Source organism: Equus quagga, chromosome 6, assembly GCF_021613505.1.
Source record: "Equus quagga isolate Etosha38 chromosome 6, UCLA_HA_Equagga_1.0, whole genome shotgun sequence".
NCBI classification, from domain to species: Eukaryota; Metazoa; Chordata; class Mammalia; order Perissodactyla; family Equidae; genus Equus; species Equus quagga.
In genome coordinates, this window is record NC_060272.1 from 117575107 (window position 1) to 117595637 (window position 20531).

Here is a 20531-nt window from a genome sequence, read left to right on the forward strand (position 1 = left end):
TTAATTTTACTATGGTCAGAGAACATACTTGCTATGTTTTTAATTCCTTTAAATTTGTTAAAGTTTGTTTTATGACAGAAGATATGGTTTATTTTTATATGTTTCATGTGCACTTGAAAAGAATGTTTATTCAGCTGTTATTGGGTCAAGTAGTCTAAAATTTCTAATTAAGTCAATTTGGTTGATGGTGGTTTTCAGGTATTATATGTCCTTACTGATTTCTGTCTAATCATTCCGTGGATTACTAAGAGGAGAGTGTTGAAATTTCCAACTTTATAAGTAGAGTTTCCTATTTCTACAATCACCTCTGTCATTTTTTGCTTTATGTATTTTGAGGATGTTTTGTTAGGTGCATACACATTAATGACAGCTAGGCACTCTTGGTGGATTAACCTTTTTATCATTTTGTAATGTCCCTTCTTATTCCTGATCATTGTCCTTCTTCAGATTTCTATTTTTTCTAGAGTGAAGCCAGCAAGAGGTGGAATAGGCATTCTCTACTCTCATCTCACCACAGAACATCAATTTTGACAGTTACACAGGGGTGAGAGTACCTTTGTTGAGACTCTGAGAGTCCAGTGGAGAGTTCCAGCACACTAAAAATCAAGAGTAGACACAGTGAAAAGAGTAAGAGACAGAGTTTCACTTTACCTGTATCACTTCTCTCCCAAGGCAGCATGGCTCAGTGGCGGGAGAGACTCCTTCAGCCCATGGTTTCTCCCACAGGGGAAAGTGAGAGTGTGTGAGTGAGTGCCAGGTTTCCCCAACTGTGCAGGATGCTGCCCAAGAGGCCCAATCCTTTCTGACTTCACTCAGATTACTGAGGTAATCTGCAAGGTTGAGGGGCTAGGAAAAGCTGGGAGCAAAGTAGCCAGGGCTCAGAACTCACCCAAGAGATACTACTAACTGCTTTGCAGTTCTTCTTATTAACCAATTCACAGAATCCATTAGGAAGTTTGCCCGCTATTTATGGGGGATGTCTCACCTGTGGATGCCCTCAACTGCCCCACAGGCACCCTCACCACTCTGTGCATCTCACCTATAGCCTTAATCTCTCCTTTCCTCCCGCCATGTCTGGCTGTCAGAGTGGACTCCTACAGATGGCAAGAGCAAGCCTTTGCAAGCAGCTAGCAAGCAAGTACAGAAAGTCAGTTGACTGTGAGTTGAGGAGAAAGCTTGCAGACTTGAGCATTTCAGTGTACTGCTCTAGGGAAAACAAAAAGGAAGCTCAAAGCACCTGGCCTGGCTTTGCAGGATTAAGAGAAGGCATACAACCTTAAGAATTCTCCCCCTAAGAGGAAACAAGAAGTGTGATGCACTCATATCCATAGAAAAGGTCTGAGAAAGTCTCAGATCTCTAGGTGGACTGACAAGTGAAGGTTTCTCTCTCCAAAAGCCAGTCAGTAAGATTGGAGGAGGTGATTGCTTCTTCAAATGCAAAGACATCAATGCAAGACTTCAAGGAACAGAAAAATCAAGGGAACATGACTCTACAAAAGGAACACAATATTTTTCCAGTAAATGACCACGAAGAAATGGAAATCTATGACAAATTGTTTTAAGGAAGCTCAGCAAGCTACAGGAGAATACAAGTGAACAACTCACTGAAATCAGGAAAACAATACGTGAACAAAATGAGAGATTCAACAGAGAGCTATAATCATTAAAAAAGAAGAAACAGAAATTCTGAAGCTGAAGAACACAAGAAATGAAATGAAAAATGCAATAGAGAACTTCAACATTAGATGTGATCAGCAGAAGGAAGAATCTGTGAACTTGAAGACAAGTCATTTGAAATTACCCAGTCAGCATACTCTGACACCAGAGAAATGCATAGTATCATAAGAGACTACTATGAGCAATTATGTGCCAACAAGTTGGATAACCTAGAAGAAATGGATAAATTCCTAGACACATACAACCCACCAAGACAAAATCATGAAGAAATAGAAAATATGAATAGATCTATAAGTGGTAAGAAATTGAATCAGTAATAAAAAATCTCCCAACAACGAAAAGCCCAGATGTGGATGTGGATGGCTTTACTGGTGAATTCTACCAAACATTTAAAGAAAAATGAATACCAATCCTTCTCAAACTTATCCAAAATATTGAAGAGGAGGGAACATTTCCAAACTCATTTTACAAGGCCAGCATTACCCTGATACCAAACCCAGACAAGCACGCTACAAGAAAAGATAGCTATAGACCACTATCTCTAATGAACATAGATGCAAAAATCCTCAGCAAAATACCTTCAAACTGAATTCAACAGTACATTAAAAGGATCATACACCATGAAGTGGAGTTTATCTCTAGAATACAAGGATGGTCCAACATACACATCAATAAATGTGATACACCACATTAACAGAATGAAGGATATAGAAATCATATGACCATCTCAATTGATGCAAAAAAAGCATTGGACAACATTCAACATCCTTTCATGATAAAAACTCTTAACAAATTAGGTGTAGAAGGAATGTATTTCAATATAATAAATGCCATATATGAGAAGCCCACAGCTAACATCGTGTTCAATGGTGAAAAGTTGAAAACTTTTCCTCTAAGACTAGGAACAAGACAAGTGTGTCCACACTTATCCATTCCATTCAACACAATATTAGAAGTCCTAGCCAGAGCAATTTAGGCAAGAAAAGGAAATAAAAGGAATCCAAATAGGAAAAGAAGAAGTAAAATTGTCTCTGTTTGCAGATGTCATGGCCTTATATAGAGAAAATTCTAAAGAATCCACCAAAAAAATAAAACTGATAAATTAGTTCAGTAAAGTTGCAGGATATAAAGTCAACATGCAAATTTCAGTTGTGTTTCTATACACTAGCAATGAACTATCTGAAAGAAAAATTAAGAAAACAATCCCATTTACAATAGCATCAAAACAATAAATACTTAGGAATAAATTTAACCAAGGTGGTGAAAGACCTATACACTGAAAACTATATGACATTAACAATAGAAATTGGAGGGGCTGGCTGGTGGCTCAGCAGTTAAGTGAGCACGTTCTGCTTTGGTGGCCCAGGGTTCGCCAGTTCAGATCCCTGGTGTGGACATGGCACCGCTTGGCAGGCCATGCTGTGGTGGGCATCCCATATATAAAGTAGAGGAGGATGGGCATGGATGTTGGCTCAGCGTCAGTCTTCCTCAGCAAAAAGAGGAGGATTGGCAGCAGTTAGCTCAGGGCTAATCTTCCTCAAAAAAGAAAAAAGAAAGAAAGAAATTGGAGAAGATACAAATAAATAGAAAGATATTCCATGCTCATGGATTGGAAGAATTATATTGTTAAAATGTCTGTACTACCCAAAGTAATCTACAGATTCAAAGCAATCACTATCAAAATTCCAAAAGCATTTTTTATAGACATAGAAAAAACAATTCTAAAATTTGTATGGAACCACAAAAGATCCTGAATAGCCAAATCAATCTTGAGTAAGAAGAACAACACTAGGGGCAACACACTTCCTGATTTCAAACTACACTACGAAGTTATAGTAATCAAAATAGTATGTACTGGTATAAAAATAGACACATAGACCAATGAAACAGAATAGGTATTCCAGAAATAAACCCACACACATAAGGTCAACTAATCTTTGGTAAGGGTGCCAAGAACACTCCAGAGGGAAAGAATAGTCTCTTCAGTGATGATGTTGGAAAAACTGTATATCTACAGAGAAATGAATGAAAGTGGACCCTTATCTTATATCACCTACAAAATTAACTCAAAATGGATTAAAGACTTAAATGCAATATCTGAGACTGTGAAACTCCTAGAAGGAAAAAATAGAGAAAAATCTCCTTGACATTGTTCTTGGAAATGAGCTTTTGGGTGTGACACTAAAACATAGGCAACAAAAGCAAAAATAAACAAATGGGACTACATCAAACTAAAAAGCTTCTGCATAGGAAAAGAAACAGTCAACAAAATGAGAAGGCAGCCTACAGAACGGGAGAAAATATTTGCATACCGTATATCTGACAAGGGGTTAATATCTAAAATATATAAAGGACACATATAACTCACTAGCCAAAAAAAGAAAACAAAAACCCTAACAAATAATCCAATTAAAAAATGACCAAAGGACCTGAATAGACATTTTTCCAAAGAAGACATACAACAGGTACATGACAAAGTGCTCAACATCCGTAATCATCAGGGAAATGTAAATCAAAACTGCAATGAGTTACTACCTCACACCCGTTAGGATCGCTATCACCAAAAAGAGAATACATAACAAATAGCAATGAGGATATGGAGAAGAGGAAACCCTTGTGCCCTGCTGGTGGAAATGTAAATTGGTGCAGTCAGTATGGAAAAACAGTATGGACATCCCTCAAAAAATCAGAAATAGAACCAGCAGATGATCCAGCATTCCCACTTCTGGGTATACATCCAAAAAAATCAAAATCATGGTCTTGAAAAGATATCTGCACTCCCATGTTCAATGCAGCGTTATTTACAATAGTCAAGCTATGGAAATAACTGAAGTGATCATGGATGGGTGAATGGATAAAGAAGATGTGTGAAAGAGATATAAATGTAGTGGAATATTATTCAGCCATAAAAAGAAGGAAATCCTGCCATTTGCAACAACATGGAAGAGCCTTGAGGGCAAATACTAGAAAGACAAATACTGTATGATATCACTTTATATGTGGAATAAAAAAAAAAAGAGTGAAACTCATAGAAACAGGGAGTACTATAATGGTGGTGGCCAGGGGCTAGGGGATGGAGGAAATGAGGAGACGTTGGTGAAAGGGTGCAAACTTTCACTTATAAGATGAATCAGTTCTGAGGCTCTAATGTACAGCATGGTGACTATAATTAATAATTCTGGATTGCATACTTGAAATTTGTTAAGAGAACAAATATTAAGTATCCCCACCATACACACACTCAAAGGTAACTATGAGAGGTGATGGATATGTTAATTAACCTGATACGGCAAATAATTCACAATGTATAGGTGTATCAAATCATCACGTTGTACACTTTAAATGTATACAGTTTGATTTGTCAATTATACCTCAATAAAGCTCAGGGGAAAAAAAGAGTTCTACTTTTTCTGATATTAATATGACCGTTCCAGCTTGTTTTGGTTGGTGATTGCGTAGTATATTTTTTCCTTCATTTAACACTTAGCCTATCTACACGTTTTTATGTAAAATGGGTTTCTTGTAGAATAAGAATCGATCTAAATGTATTAGATTATTTAATGCCCTAATTATTCATCATATTGCCTGCACTCACAAATACACATATATACACACACATTCAAGTTTTGTTTCTAAAGAAAAAGTGAGAGTGGATGTTTGGACAAACAACTAGCTCTCTCTGCTTTGATATATCTTCGGTATTTGTAGCTGTCTTTACCTACACAAGGAAGACATATGTAACCATTCTTTCCCTTTTGGAAAAATTAAGTAATCAACTTCTGTGATCACTTTACATGACATTTACAGTACCTTGCTAATGTTGTTATTCTTCTTGTTCAAGTTATTCAACAGGCATTGAATATGGAACCACGTCATTCCTATGAAAGTGTAGAATGATAATTTTGTCTTTGTTCAAAATAATAATCTTACTTTGTCAGAGGGTTTTAATGTTTCAAATTTCTTAGCAATCTTTTGTTTTCAGCAAAACATGGACTCTTTCTGTTTTCAGAATGCATTTTTCTTCAAAACAAAGTAAAGGAATTGGAGCGTCAGCCACCTTAAGTTCCCTGATGAAAACAAACTATTTTATTATATTTTTTTAAAACCTAAAGAATGCAAATATTCCTTTAATATAATATGCTGCTATCCAAATGCATGTTTATTACATTTAAATATAGATAGATAAAGATAAAGATAGATATACTGTATCTTACTGTCAAACTGAATTCGACTTGGTGAAATGAAAAGCAGTAAATCTAAAAATTATGTATCAGCATATGTGATGTTTATTCCTTCTATTTAGTTATATCTCTCGAGGCTGAAGCACCCAAAATGGAAAATTATATTCAGAAAAAAATCACTTAGCTGGTTAATAGAACAAGTCATTATAAAAAATTTTCCTTATTTTCACCTTAGGCCCTTTTGCTTTTTGATTGTTGTTGTACATTGAGCTATACCTGAACATTGATTTAATTTTTCCCCCAATTTAGAAATTAATCTAATTTAAAGTCCATTAATATTTGAAGCTATCCATTGTCGTGTTCTTTTTGTACATTTTAATTTAACATGATTTTTAAATGTTTTCCTAGTTTTGAAAATTATATATCATACTTATTCTTAGAAAATTAAAAAATTACTTCCTAACATACATTCATGCATCTTAAACATAAATGTACTTCTTAAAAGTAAAGAAAAATATTTGGCTAATAACACAGATTTACACATTACCTAAACCTGCTCCAAACAAACATAAATATGAACTGGGTACATGTCTTTAGAGAGAAGGAAAAATTCACTATAAGATGGTAAGAAATAAATTCAAAACACTCATTTCCCCAACTCACAGATTATTACCAAAATCAACATGTATAAACAAATCCTTGTTTCCATTTTAAACTATGCTATTTTAAATATTTCTTCATTCATAGAGAGAAAATTTACAAAATTAAGATATAGCATGTAAATCTGAACGGAGTATGCTGCTCTAAAGATGTGGAATGATTATTTAAAGGTGAGTACAGTGCTTAAAATTTCATAACCTGGAACAAGAGATAAACAAAAAGATAAGTGGTTGACAGAGGACCACTTACAGCTGTGGCCTCAGCCTACTAATATTATTTTCAGTTAATAAAATTTAGACAGAAGCAGAAATTTTTAATTTAGGGCACAGAAACAAATCAAATGGCACAAAACAAATGTCATATAAAACAATTATTGAATGCCATAAGCAAGCAAAAGGTTTATGGGTCTCAGAATTGACTCTGACCTAAATAAACACAGGAGAATATACAAAAGGAAAGTCAAGGAGAAAATGATCAGGGTATGATCGTTATAAAAGAAAGGCCAGCTTTTAAATAAGTGCCATATCATGAAGTAATTTCAATCACTTTACAAACATTTAATTAATAATATTCCTAGCATAACAATAAGCCTATAATGACTACCTCTTACACACTATTTATTATTCTGTTTGGATTAGCCAATAATTACAGGAGGGAAAATTTCACCCAATACGTTACAGCTGTCCAACTGAAATGAAATAAAGATGCTATTAAAGACCTGCTTCTGGAAAATGCCAAAGCCAAGATTGTCTACACAAATCTTGAAATATCACATGGTTGTCTGTAATTTTGCACATGTACAGCAGAGGGCACTAATATAATTATAGTAGTTGGACCTGATGGGAGTAATTATCTGCGACTCTAGGATTCACCGGAAGTAGTAAACTAGAAAGTCTTTCTCATCTTCATCAATGAATAGTTTCCTCCTATCTAAATAGGGAAATTCCTTGCATGAAATTTACTTAATTTTTATAGCTAAAGGGCCATAATAATAGAAAGTTAATGTTGATTATTCCCTAAGAAATCAACAACACAACGAGTGATCTTTGAACATCATAAACCAACTTCCTCAGAAGACCAATAACACTCTATCAACCTCCCCCCACCTTCTCTTGCTTTCACGTAGCTAAACTCACCTAACTACATCTTCTCCCAAAACACCGTCCCAGAAATCCAAAAGTGGAAAAACTTTTGGCTATGTTAGCAGCTTTTTATGACACAGTTGAAGCATCGTCTGATCATAATGATCTCCACAAGGTGATGGAAACTTTGAGACAAGTGGAAAGACCAACAATTAACTGCTATGAAAGAATGAGAAAGTTAACCGAAATCATACTCAAGTATGTTGTTTCATCACAAAGAGGGAGAACAGATGGTCAAACTGTTTTGTGGTCCTCATTTTCTCAGTAAAATTAATAGAATAATTGCTACCCTTAGCAAAGCATACAGTATGTATAGTAGAAAAAATAATAACTTGCTTTATGAATTTAACTGTGACAGATGTATAGGCTCTGCTTTCCAGAACCTGAAAGTCTAGTGGCAGACAGCAAACATATTAACATATAAATTAAATAAAATGTGGGAAGTCCTGTGGGAACATAGAAAAGGGTATGACTCTGGGAGCCTCTAGGAGCCAGGAAAGGGCTGCAGAGACAACGACATTTAAATTGGGCTTTGGAGGATGGGTAGGCATTTATTGCTTAAAGAAGTGGTAGAACAATCTTCCAGGAGGATAGGAACTACTCGTGCCGAAGCTTGCAGGCATGAAAGGCTAATCACAAAATAAATACATCTCCAGCATTCAAGGGAACATCCAACTGGAAGCCACAATTCTGTATTAGATAGAAAGTAATTTTATTATGCTATTAAAGTAATTCACAGTGGATGCTTAAGAAATTTAAGAGAGGAGTTAGCTTTGAATTGCAACAGAAGAGTTCGTTCGTCACAAGGTCTTTAATTGTAAATATGTGGGAGTAGGGAGAGGCTATGGGTTTCAGTACCCACTTTTTTTACTACGGTGTTTTCCTATTTTAAGAAGTTGATAGGAGTCAGGAATTTGGTAGCTTATTTCTTAAAGCTTGTTGCTCTCAATTCTAGAAACTTCTGATTGATAGCATGATTTTCATACCCAGAAATTGTAAAGACAATATATATATTTTCTTCTGTTTGTTTGTTCTTCTGGCCGCTGTATTAGTGTCAAAAAATTAGTTATGAGCAGAGGTATGTTGTCAGAAGTAAGTGTCCTCAGAGGGTGCAAATGAGGATTATTTTGAGATCAAGACTCACCACAGAGCAAGTTATCTATATGGTTATGGCCTGTGAATTTTTAAAGGTTAATTCGAAACCTGAAAAATAATTTGTTGTCTTCAAAATACAAAAAGAAAATGGGAAAATAAGAATTTAAATATGTCTAAGTGTCTACAAAGGTTATACTACCAAAACTAATACTCAGCTTCATTTCAACTCAACCCTTTCCTAGCTATATAAAACATTTAATATGGGATATGGATGCATTTTACGTGTTTGATGTGATTTCGAGTAAGGCCTCCAAAAATAAAAGTGTTCAGAGACTTCAAGCTTTCAAATATCTCTGCTCAGCTCACCTGGTGCATTGCATCCGTATTATTTTATATGTGTATACTGCTCCAAGAATCTCTGATAACAAGAATCTACAGCACCTATTTCCAGGGGGACAGCAGATGGATGGAGTCATGAAAAACACAGCCCTCCATTCCTGCTCCTAAACCCATTCTATTTTTGTTACTGGGGGCTGGTTAATAGCAACTCAGTTCCCCACGACACTGCTTAGCCCAGGAATCATGTTGCCTGATTCTTCTGGCTCTGGATAGTCAAAGAACTAAAATATGTGCATGAGCTATATTTAAGTTTGCAGATAAATTGAAAATTCTCAGATAGGGGATACATACCATCTTGTTGCCAGCTTACAACATGTTACTTATCAGAGGTTTCTTTGATGTTGGTTATCTAAAACTTGGAATTGATTTTTGACCAGAAACATGTTACAAATGATTGGTCATATTTGAGATTAGCCCAGTAAAGTCTCATAGATACATAATATAACAGATTTATTTTAACAACAACTTCAACATTGTTTAAAATATAGTTTCTCCCAAAATAGTTAAAAGCAGAGACTCAAACATCTATTTTTACACCAATGTTTATAGCAGCATTATTCACAGTAGCCAAAAGGTGGAAACAGCTCAAATTTCCATCAAAAGGTGAATGGATAGACAAAATATAGTATATACATACAGTGGCATATTGTTCAGCCTTAAAAAGAATTCAAATTCTGATATATGCTATACAATGAATGAACTCTGAAAACATTATGCTAAGTAAAATAAATGAGAAACAAAAGGACAAATATTGTATGATTCCATTATATGAGGTACATAGAAGGGAAAAATTCAAAAGACAGAAAGTAGGAAGGGGGGCTGGGAGAAGGGGCAGAGGGGGTATTGTTTAGAGGGTACGGAGTTTCTGTTCGGGATGATAAAAACGTTCTGGAAAAGATAGTGGTAATGGTTGCACAACATTGTGAATGTACTTAATGCCGCTGACTTGTATACCTAAAAATGGATAAAATGGTAGATTTTATGTTATGTATATTTTACTACAATATAAAATATATATAGTTTCTACAAATTGAATTCATTCTTCAGCTCCGTCTCAAGACCAGGAACCTAGCTTCTCAAATGCAGGGCAGGGAAAGAGAATAGATGTACCCAGCAACTGGAGTGAGAGTAGGTTTGGTGTAAAATAGAAGAGTTTCATACTTGTTTATTTCTCTGTGTTTGACGAAAATGTAATAATGTACGACAACAGAACCAGAGTCCATGCTTTTATAAGTATGGCATCCGTAGTCATGCCCCATCCTAGGCCACCAGTCTTCTTTCCCATTTCCCTCCCTCCCTCTGTTTCAGTCTTGGGCATCACTGACTTTGCAGGAGAGTGGGTGAAGTGGGACAAGTAGAAGGAATAGAGTAGCAGGAAAGCAAACCCCTGGCCAGGATCACATGTAAGCTGTGCATTTGTAAGTCAGGACTGCCCCTGCTTTTGTTGTTTATTTCAAGTCGAAAAGGTGGAGGCAAAATCATGCAACAGTGTGAATTAGAAGCATTGTGAGTAAGACCTATTTGACAGTGTATCCTTGATAGTGTTAGTTGCCAACTGTGGCAGATACTTCAGGCTGTCTTGCTAAGAGTGTCTTGCTATCTACTCTCCTCATCTTCCTTATTAAGAGAGCTCTGATTTTTGTTTGAGGTGATAATGTGCTCAGTTAAAAGACTTGTTTTTCAACCTCTCTTTCACCTAGGAGTGGCCAGGTGACAGGGTCTGGCCACTGAGCTGTAAGTGGAAATCTACCAGGAAATTTTGAGAAAGTTTTTGCTTTATGATGTAGGTGCATCCTTTTCCTCCTCCCTTCTTTGTCCAGCCAGATGTGGGCACGTAATCCCAGAGGCTTTAACAACAATCTTGTTTTCATGAAGATGAAAGTCATTTTCTAGTTCAACAGAGTAGGAATTTAGAAGAGGCAGGGTCCTTGATGATGTTGAGCAGGTGGATTCCCTAAGTCTGGGTTCTTGTTAGGTGAGAAAATAACTACCTATGTGTTAAAGCTACTAATAGTTAGATGTGGACATGCATCTACTGGGGAAGGGAACAAATTCCAGATGGGAAGAACAGAAAACTCAGAGATCAGAAGTAGTGAGTCTGTGAGGTGGAAGGTAGGGATGGAAAATATGTGGTTATTTTGGTTGGAGCATAGAGTATGTAAGAGGAAGTAGAGGGAAATAATTTTAAAAGGCAGTTTTGAGCCAGATAGTAGAAGACCTAACATAGCGGGTTGAAGCATTCAGATTTTGTTTCTACGAAGGCAAAAAAGAACAACTGAAGGTTTCTGAGTAGCAGTGCCATGCTGAGAGCTACGTTTTGTCGAGCAAAGACTTGCTCTGCTAGTTCAGTTGGGTGGGACCAGATATAAGACTATTTTACTCATCTAGGGTAGGATAAAGGCCTCAACCAGGGCAGAGACAGTAGGAATGGATGGGAAGGGTAATGGGAAATAATTCAAAGCAAAATAGACAGATACCAATAGGTGAAGTAAATGGGGGTAATCTTGTCTATTTCTGACTTGCATATCATGATGAATGAATGGAAAATACATGGGCTGGCTAGGAACCAGGGTTTCTTTCTGTTGGAATAAAATAGAAAAGGAATATTATAGATGAAGATTTCTTTCTAAAGGCGAAAACACGAATGGACGGCCTGTATATTTCTTCCCCCTGACTTCACAATTTCCTTGGTCAAGATTTTAAAAGTGAATCCTTGGGAACAAAGTCTCCATGAGGTTAGAGACATGGTTCACGGCTGTTTTTCCAGAACATAGAAGAGTGCCTGGCACATAGTAGGCCTTCAATAAGTATTTGTTGAATAAATGAATGACTAGATTATTTATTACCTTTGGAAATGTTTATAAATGTAGTCATTTTAATTTAATAATATCAGAGATTTTTTAGACTGAAAAAGAACATTAAAGATTCCCTGGTCTAGTCTGCTCATTTTAAAAGAAAAGGAGCCAGATTCACAGAGAAATTACGGTGCCTAGATATAATTTTGTAAGTGTATGTGTGTTACATTTCTAAGGACCAATAAACCAAAAAAAAGGAAATAATCAATACTTTTATGCAGATTCAGCTGAGGACTTCCTTTAAATAAATAAGTATGATTTCTTGGCTCCTATATGCCTAATACTGTTCAAGATATGGTAAGACATTTAAAAAGAAGACTAAGACCTGATCCTTATCCTCAAGAAATTACAAATTACTTAGGGAGATAAGATTAAGGCATATGAAATATCTAGATACAATCAAGAACTATAATTGGATGGGATTGAATATATGAATTCAGGAAAGGGAGAGATTAATGTGACCTAGAGGCTCTGTTTCTCAAAAAATTTTTAAATATTTGTACGAGAACATAAATGATGCCATTTATCAAATTATCAGCTGGCATGAAGCTGAGCAGAGTAGAATTCAAAATGAATTCAAAACAATGGGGTGAGTCTAACAAGGTGAATTTAAATGATAGCTTAATAATGCTTAATCAGAAGTTAATTATAACTAATACTTACGGAGCATTTACTATGAAACGGGTACTATTTAGTGTTTTACCTTCATTATTTCATTTGATCCACATATTACCCCATGAAGCTTATTTTAATTCTCATTTTAAAGTTAGGTGATATTCCCAAGGTCAAACAATTTGTAAGTGATAAATCCATGCTTCAAATTCAGATCTAAACTCTTATGTACTACTACATTACATTAGCCCCAATAGCTTTAAAATGGATAAACATAAACTTCTATATTTATATATTTAGTATGAAGCACCTCACTAGTTTGGGGTACAAAGAGGATCATTTATCCTTATAATAAGCAAATTAAATATTCAAGACCCTATCAGCTCAATTAACAAGATGTCTGTCTGGTCTCTGTTTGAGGGCTTCCACCTTAAGTCGCCTAGAGTCTAACTCTGATGAAAGAGGCTCATTCTGATTCTAACAGCCAGAGAAGGAGACGACTGGAGAATCTCAGGATTTGAAACGTTCCAGTTTCCAGCTGCCATTGCTTTTCTTGCAGCCTTCTCTGTGGTTGAGAACTGAGCCTGCGCAGTCTGATGCAGCGTTCCTGTCTAAAGTGGAAATGGCATCCTTGCTGGTACAGCCCCCTGCAAAGGCACAGTCATCCTCTTTACGGGAGGATGACCACACACACTCTAGCTGGATCCTGGGCCAAGAGCAATTTCACTTGAACTTCCAAGTTGACAGCTTTTTGGTTTACATTCACTTGTTCAGCCATTGTCTCAAACACGCCTTCAGGGACAAGAGTCAAGCTGAACTTTCAACTTCAGCCACGTGCCATAGCAGAACTGGCCCCTACTCTGCAAGCACTTTTGCTCTAGTATTGGGCCTGGGGTCACCAGTCCAGACTGTCCCTTCCCTCATGGGCCTTTTCCAACCATCAGACCTCGGTTAAGAACATCTCAATCCACGAGGTCTAAAATAATGTTAAATCTCCAAGGAGAAGAGTCCTTGATGCTTTTGCTTCAGGACACCAGGAGTCTCATGCATATTTACTTAACTCCTACATAACAATGAATTCTACAAATGACATCAGTCGTATACTTGATGGCTCCCAAATGTATATTTCGAGCTCAGAATTTCTCCCAAGAACTTCAAGTTTGCATGTGCATTTGCCTACTCAACATCTTTAACTGGATACCTCCTAGGCATTTCAAATGTAGTAAATCCCAAATGGAACTTTTGGTTCCCTGCTTCTAAACTTGTTCCTCCAATGATCTTTGCCATTTCAGTACCTCCAAATATTCAGAAACTCAAGCCAAAATCCTGACAACCAGACTGGATCCTTCCCTTTTCCTCTTTTCCACGTCTAACCCATCAGCAAATCCTCTTGGCTCCATCTTCATAATACATTGTGAATGCCAACATATCTCACTTTTCTGCCACAAATACCCTCGTTCAAGCCAACATGAGATCTTGCTTGGACTGGTCTTCCCACTTCTATTCCCCTTTTCCTAACACCACAATCCGTTCTCCCCATAGCAAAGCGGTCTTTCATTAATGTGGTGAAATCATGTCGCTCCTCTGCTTAAAATCCTTCTGTAGTTTCCTTTTTGTCTTAGAGTAAAATCCAAACTCCTTCCTTCATCTTACACCACATTTTCCTTCACTCTCTCCAGTCCTACTTGCCTTCTCTCTGGTTTTAGAACACAGGAGGCAATTTTGCATTTCGGGGCTTTTGCATTGCCATTCACACTCCACACTTTCTGAATGGTTAGTTCCTTTTCATCTTTCAGGCATCAGCTTAAATTCAACCTCTTCAGAGAGGCCCCTCCCCCCCTTTTTTTTTGTTGAGGAAGATTCACTCTGAGCTAACATCTGTGCCAATCTTCCTCTATTTTGTATGTGAGTTGCTACCACAGCATGGCCACTGATGAGTGTTATAGGTCCATGCCCAGGAACTGAACCTGGGCTGCTGAATCAGAGCATGCCTAATTTAACCACTAGGCCACAGGGTGGCCCCTGAGAGACGCTTTTCTTAATAAACCTAACAAAAATAGTCCCTATCTAGATACTCTCTATCTTATCACTCTTTCTTTTCCAGCACTTATCACGCTTTCTATCTTGTTTTTTCAAGAAGTTGTGTACTGCTTTGTCAATTGCCTTCCCCCATTTGAGTTCCATGAAGACAGGGACTGGTTTGCCTTTTCCCTTCTGTATGTGCAGTGCTAAGCTTCTAGCACATAGTAGGTACTCCACATAGAATCTGACTCACTGACTAAGTGAATAATTGTGAGATGTCTCTTGCATTCCAGAAGGAATGCCTGGCATGTTTCTTAACAGCCTATCTCAGTGACTGTTAATCCTTGTTTCATGTTAGACTCACTTGGGGAATTTTTTAAAAAATAACACCACTTGAGTCCCATACTACATCCATTAAATCAGAATCTCTGTAGATGGGACGCAGGTATCATTATTTGAAAAGCTCCTTTAGTTCATTCCGATCCACAACCAGCATGGGAAAACCACAGGTAATTATCATTCCCTTTTCTTTAAACTCCAAATCAGCTCCTTTGTTATTTCATTTACATCTTTTGGTATGATTCTGTTTCAAATGATTTCTCCAAGAAATGCTTCTAGAGAGATCAGGGTCCCTTTGTGGTCTTTACCAGATGCTTTGTAAAAACCACTTCAAATTTGGAGTTTATCTGTGGATCACAAAACTTGTTCCTGACTATGTGGATGCTTTTATCAACTTGGGAATCAGCTTCTTTGGGGTTCCAGGATAACAGACATTTCCTAGGAAATAGTTTGCATGGATGTGTCATTGCTCACAACCTACAAAGCACTGCCGTATTTGGATTCCACTCATGAGCTTTTGCTTTTTTTCATACTTTTCTTGTCGTCTGATAGTCTCCCAGATATGCTCATGGTGTGCTTCCCACTCAGTCGAAGTAACTGTCATTTGCTCAGATGTTCCTCATGAGAAATGCTTTCCCTGATTGCTCTACCTGCAATGGCACCCAACCACTGCAATCACTCACTATTCCCTTCCTTTGCTTTATTTTTATTTACATAACTTTTCACTAATTAGCAAGTATATTTTCTTGTTTGTGACGTGTTTTGTCCTACTAGAATATGAACTCCATAAAAGCAGGGACTGCTGTATTGCTATCAGTGTTCAGTAAATATTGTTGAAAGAATGAAGGAATGAGTGAACAGTGTTCTGACAAGGGGTCCCAGAATTGATTGTATTTTCTCCTTTTCTTATTTCTTTTATTCCTATGGAATCTTGCTACATGAGGAAGCATCATTAGGAATAAGAAAAGTTGGCAGCACCGGGAACCATTTTATCCATGGTTTAGCAGTCTCATTTTCCGTCGATAGTAGTTGGCATTCATGTGATCTATTTGTTGCAGATATTAACTTTGATCACCTATAGTCCATAAAAATACTCCCTGTTAACAGCAAAAAAAAAAAAAAAGTGCACTGAAGTGAGGTATAGTTAATGACCGTCAGGAATGTCTGGTAATTGCTGAAGGCAAGATTTTCTGTGGCTTAGAGGGAACTAGCTGACAGACATTTCTCAAGTGCTTCCTATGTTAGGACATTGTGATAGGTATCATGAGGGGTACAGAAAAAACAGCAGCGTTTTCTGCCTTCAAGGGTCTTATAATCTATTTAGAGATATAAGCCATATGTGTATGAAATGTGAGAATGACTATAAAATTACACGAGAGATGCAAAATATAAAATAGATGCAAAATGTAAATTGAATAATGTCTTGGGATACAATTATATATATATTTAGGATGATCAAATTATATAGAGTGGCCTAGAATTTCTGGAGACTGAGTTTTAATGAAGAACATGAAGTCAATTAAGAAAGTAGATGCATTCCCTTTGGTGCTTTTTTGTTCACAAACCCTGAACTCTTTATCTAACTCTTGCCTGGATTCTGTTCCCTCTTCATTATAACATGTAATTTCCCTTTTTATCCTTTATGGACTTTCAAGTTAAAGTAATTAATGTCCAGCCAGCTGCCATGCAAACAACGTAAGAGTTGTTACTTTAATCATATGTTGGCTATCACAGGATGCTATTCAGACTGTGTCCCAGTTGTTGCCTATTAGACCACATTGGTCTCTTAAGCTGGATACCATCTGTTTGCTGCTCCAAGTTGTCCCTTGATGTTTTCCCACCATGCTGGTGGGCTGCTCTGTAAGAACTGGTTTGGTTCAGCCAGTGGGGAGCATGGGAAGAGTTGGTTATGAGGGAAGAGAGTGAGAGAAGAGTATTTGTTCCCCTGGCTCCCTGTCTCTTGGGTTTTTGCCTCTCATTAGACAGCTCTCTGTACACAGCCCTTTCCATCTCCTGGTACCATTAGCTGCTCATTCCCCTTATCCCTTCAGTTTAGGGTAATAATGTCTCCCACCCTTTGATTAGCCTTGGGGCATTGCACTACCTCTGCTTTCCCTCAATTCTACCCTTACCTTTGTAATTAGTCTTTGTTTTAACTGTTCCTCAAAGTACTGAAGATGAGTTGCCAAAATCTTCCTGCTGGGACTCTGACTGATCACCTTGCCAAGCAGGAAGGGAATCAGAGTCTAACCTTCTGATGGAGAAGATACATGTACATCTCTCATCCTTGAGTCAGGAACCGGTTCCTCTGTATGGGATACTTAAATAGTTTTGGCAGAAGTGAGATTCCACCAGTCAAAATGGCTCCCATCTTAATGGCTATTTGATAAAATTCTCCCCTATTGCTAACATGGAAAGTGGGGATAAAACAGTCAACTACTGACAGGGATGAGGGAAATCAGTAAAGTCTGTGATTGACTGTTGCTATTGAAAGTCTGGTACATGCTACAAATGCTATGTGACATATCAAGATGATCTCTTGGTTTGGGAAGTAGTGCTGCTTACCTGGTTACAGAAGCCCCCTTATAGGGCAAATGAGTGGTGACTGAGGACATGTCATTCTGGGGTTTTAAAATGCAAAATACCAATATGTGTGTGTACGTATGTTTGTGTATATGTGTGTATGTGTATGCGCTATGATAGTGTCTGACCACTGTAAAAGGTGATGGGTAAGCATGATCAAGACAGAGATGTTAAACTAGGTTGCTGGCAGTGGAGGAAGAAGGCCTTCATGTTTGGGTTGAAACCAGAGGAATAAAATAGATGGAAGAGCTAGACTACTTTTGCAATATTGCCTTGAGGGTAAAGAATATTCAGATAAAATACCAGGACCATGGGTCTACCATCCCATCTATCAGGGAAGAGGAAACTGAAAGATTATGAGAAGGCTGAAAAAAGTAGAGTGTCGTCTCACTCTGGTCATATGTTAAAACAAAGAGCTGAAACTAGGCAGCCCTGTGTACTGAGTCAGCTGAACTCTTTAGGGAATCTGGGACTCGTATTTCACACTTTGCTAAGCTAAGTAAGCTTATAAAAGTTACTCAAACCTAAAGCATATAGGTTATTTTTTTTCCCAGAACAATACCCACACTGGGAGATGATTTTCGAAAAGTCTATAATTAGAAAGGAAAAGGTAGTTATTTAAACAATTTTGTACTGTTACATAATCGTTGAAGATGAAAATGGAAAATGAAATTCTGTTGTCATAGCTCTGTAAGGTCATCATTTTTGAACTGTGTGAAAATCACATGGGACAACTGGAACTGATGATGTCATCCTTGTCATCCTGTGATCTTGACCTAGAGCACTCTCACGACTGGTTGGGGTATCAATAGTTGCCAGGAATAGTTCAAACAAAGTTGTAGTAATTGTAAGCACAAAGCAATTTTCCTTCACTAACTTCTCAATTGTAATTTGTCCACACTAGACTGATAAGTGACGTCTGCTGCTGATTCAAGGGTCACATTGGCACATTCTAGTGTGAAGGAGTGGGCAGCAGGCTATTCTTGACTTGAATCCCTCAGATATGGCAAAACCCTAAAAATTGAGATAAATTTCTAATGATATGAAATAAATCTATGATATTTAAGGTCTTACCCATACCCAATACTGGTTTAAGATATAATAATTAAATTCTGCTAACCAAATAAAGATTATACCAAATTGGGAAAGCCATAAATATGTCTTAAAATTTGGCAATCCTTCTGGAAACAAAGAAACATAAAGGCTGAGAAACTGTTAACGCATTTTTTCTCTTTTTAAACAGAAATTACAAATGCATTTTTTAAAAGTAAGAGATGCGACTTAAATACCATATTAATTTGCACTTTCTCTCCATTTCCCCAATATTTCAACTATACAATGGTGATATGGAGAGAATAATTTGTTTCTACATTCTGATATACTTCACCCTAAGCAGGCTTTATTATGTATTTCTGCAGCATTGACATCATCACTTTTAAATGTTTGAACTAAGAATTGCACAGGAGAAACACTGTTGATTATGCTGGACATTTTTATTCAGGTAGCACTGCAGATTTTTAACTTATCTTTCTGAGTTACAAGTGTTAATCAACATTTCACACATTTCTGTCATTTCAGCAAATAACTAATACAAGAAAAAACTCCCTATATATACTTCTGAAAATGCGCAAATTTCTATTCTTAAAAATTGTCTGCCAGTAAAGAACCTTTACAACTCAGCGTCAAAAAGAACTCAAATAAAAAATGGACAAAGGACTTGAATAGACATTTCTCCAAAGAAGACAAACAAGTGTCTCATAAGCACATGAAAAGGTAATCAATGTCATTAGTCATTAGGAAAATGCAAATCAAAACCACAGTGAGAAATCACTTCACACCCACTAGTATAGCCAGGAAAAAAAAAAAGGAGAATAAGTATTGGTGAGGATACAGAGAAATTGGAACTTTCATACATTGTTGGGGGGAATGTAAAATGGTGCAGCCACTGTGGAATACAGTTTGGCAATTCCTGTATAAGTTAAACATAGAATTACCATATGACCCAGTAATTCCACTCCTAGGTATAGACACAAAAGAATTGAAAATAGGTATTCAAACAATAACCTATACAGGAATGTTCATAGCAACTTCATTCACAATAGGCAGAAGGTGGAAACAATCTAAATGCCATCAATGGATGAATGGATAGACAAATTGTGGTATATCGATATAATGGAATGTTATTCAGCAATAAAAAAGAATGAAGTACTGATACATGCTACAAAGTGGATGAAGCTTGAAAACATTATACTAAGTGAAAGAAGCCAGACATTAAAAGCCACATATTGTATCATTTAATTTAAATGAAATACTCAGTATAGGCAAATCCACAGAGATGGAAAGTAGATTGGTGGTTACCTGGTGCTTGGGGTGGGGGAATGGGGAATGACTGCTTAATGGGTATGGGGTTTTGGTTTGAGGTGGTGAAAATGTTCTGTAACTAGATAGTATGATGGTTGCCTAACATTGTCAATGTACTTAATGACACTGAATTGTTCTTTATTTGTAGCCACTTTAAATGGTTATCATGGTAAATTTTATGTTATGTGTATTTTACCACAATAAAAAGAAAATTTTAAAGAATTATCTACCTAATGATAGATTTAGGGTATTATCTTTCTTTTGAGTCAAATATGTATATTTATCCATTGTACATACTAGAAGGGATTTCACTGCTTTTCAAAAGAATCACCTATGGGGCCAGCCTGGTGGCATAGTGGTTAGGTTTGCCAGCTCTGCTTTAGAGGCTGGGGTTCACGAGTTCAGATCCCGGGCACAGACCTACACACTGCTCGTCAGGCCACACTGTGGCGGTGTCACATCTGCAAAGTAGAGGAAGATTGGCATGGATGTTAGCTCAGGGACAATCTTTCTCAAGCAAAAAGAGGAAGATTGACAACAGATATTAGCTCAGCGTCAATCTTCATCATAAACACACACAAAACAATCTTTTATAATCAGATGAA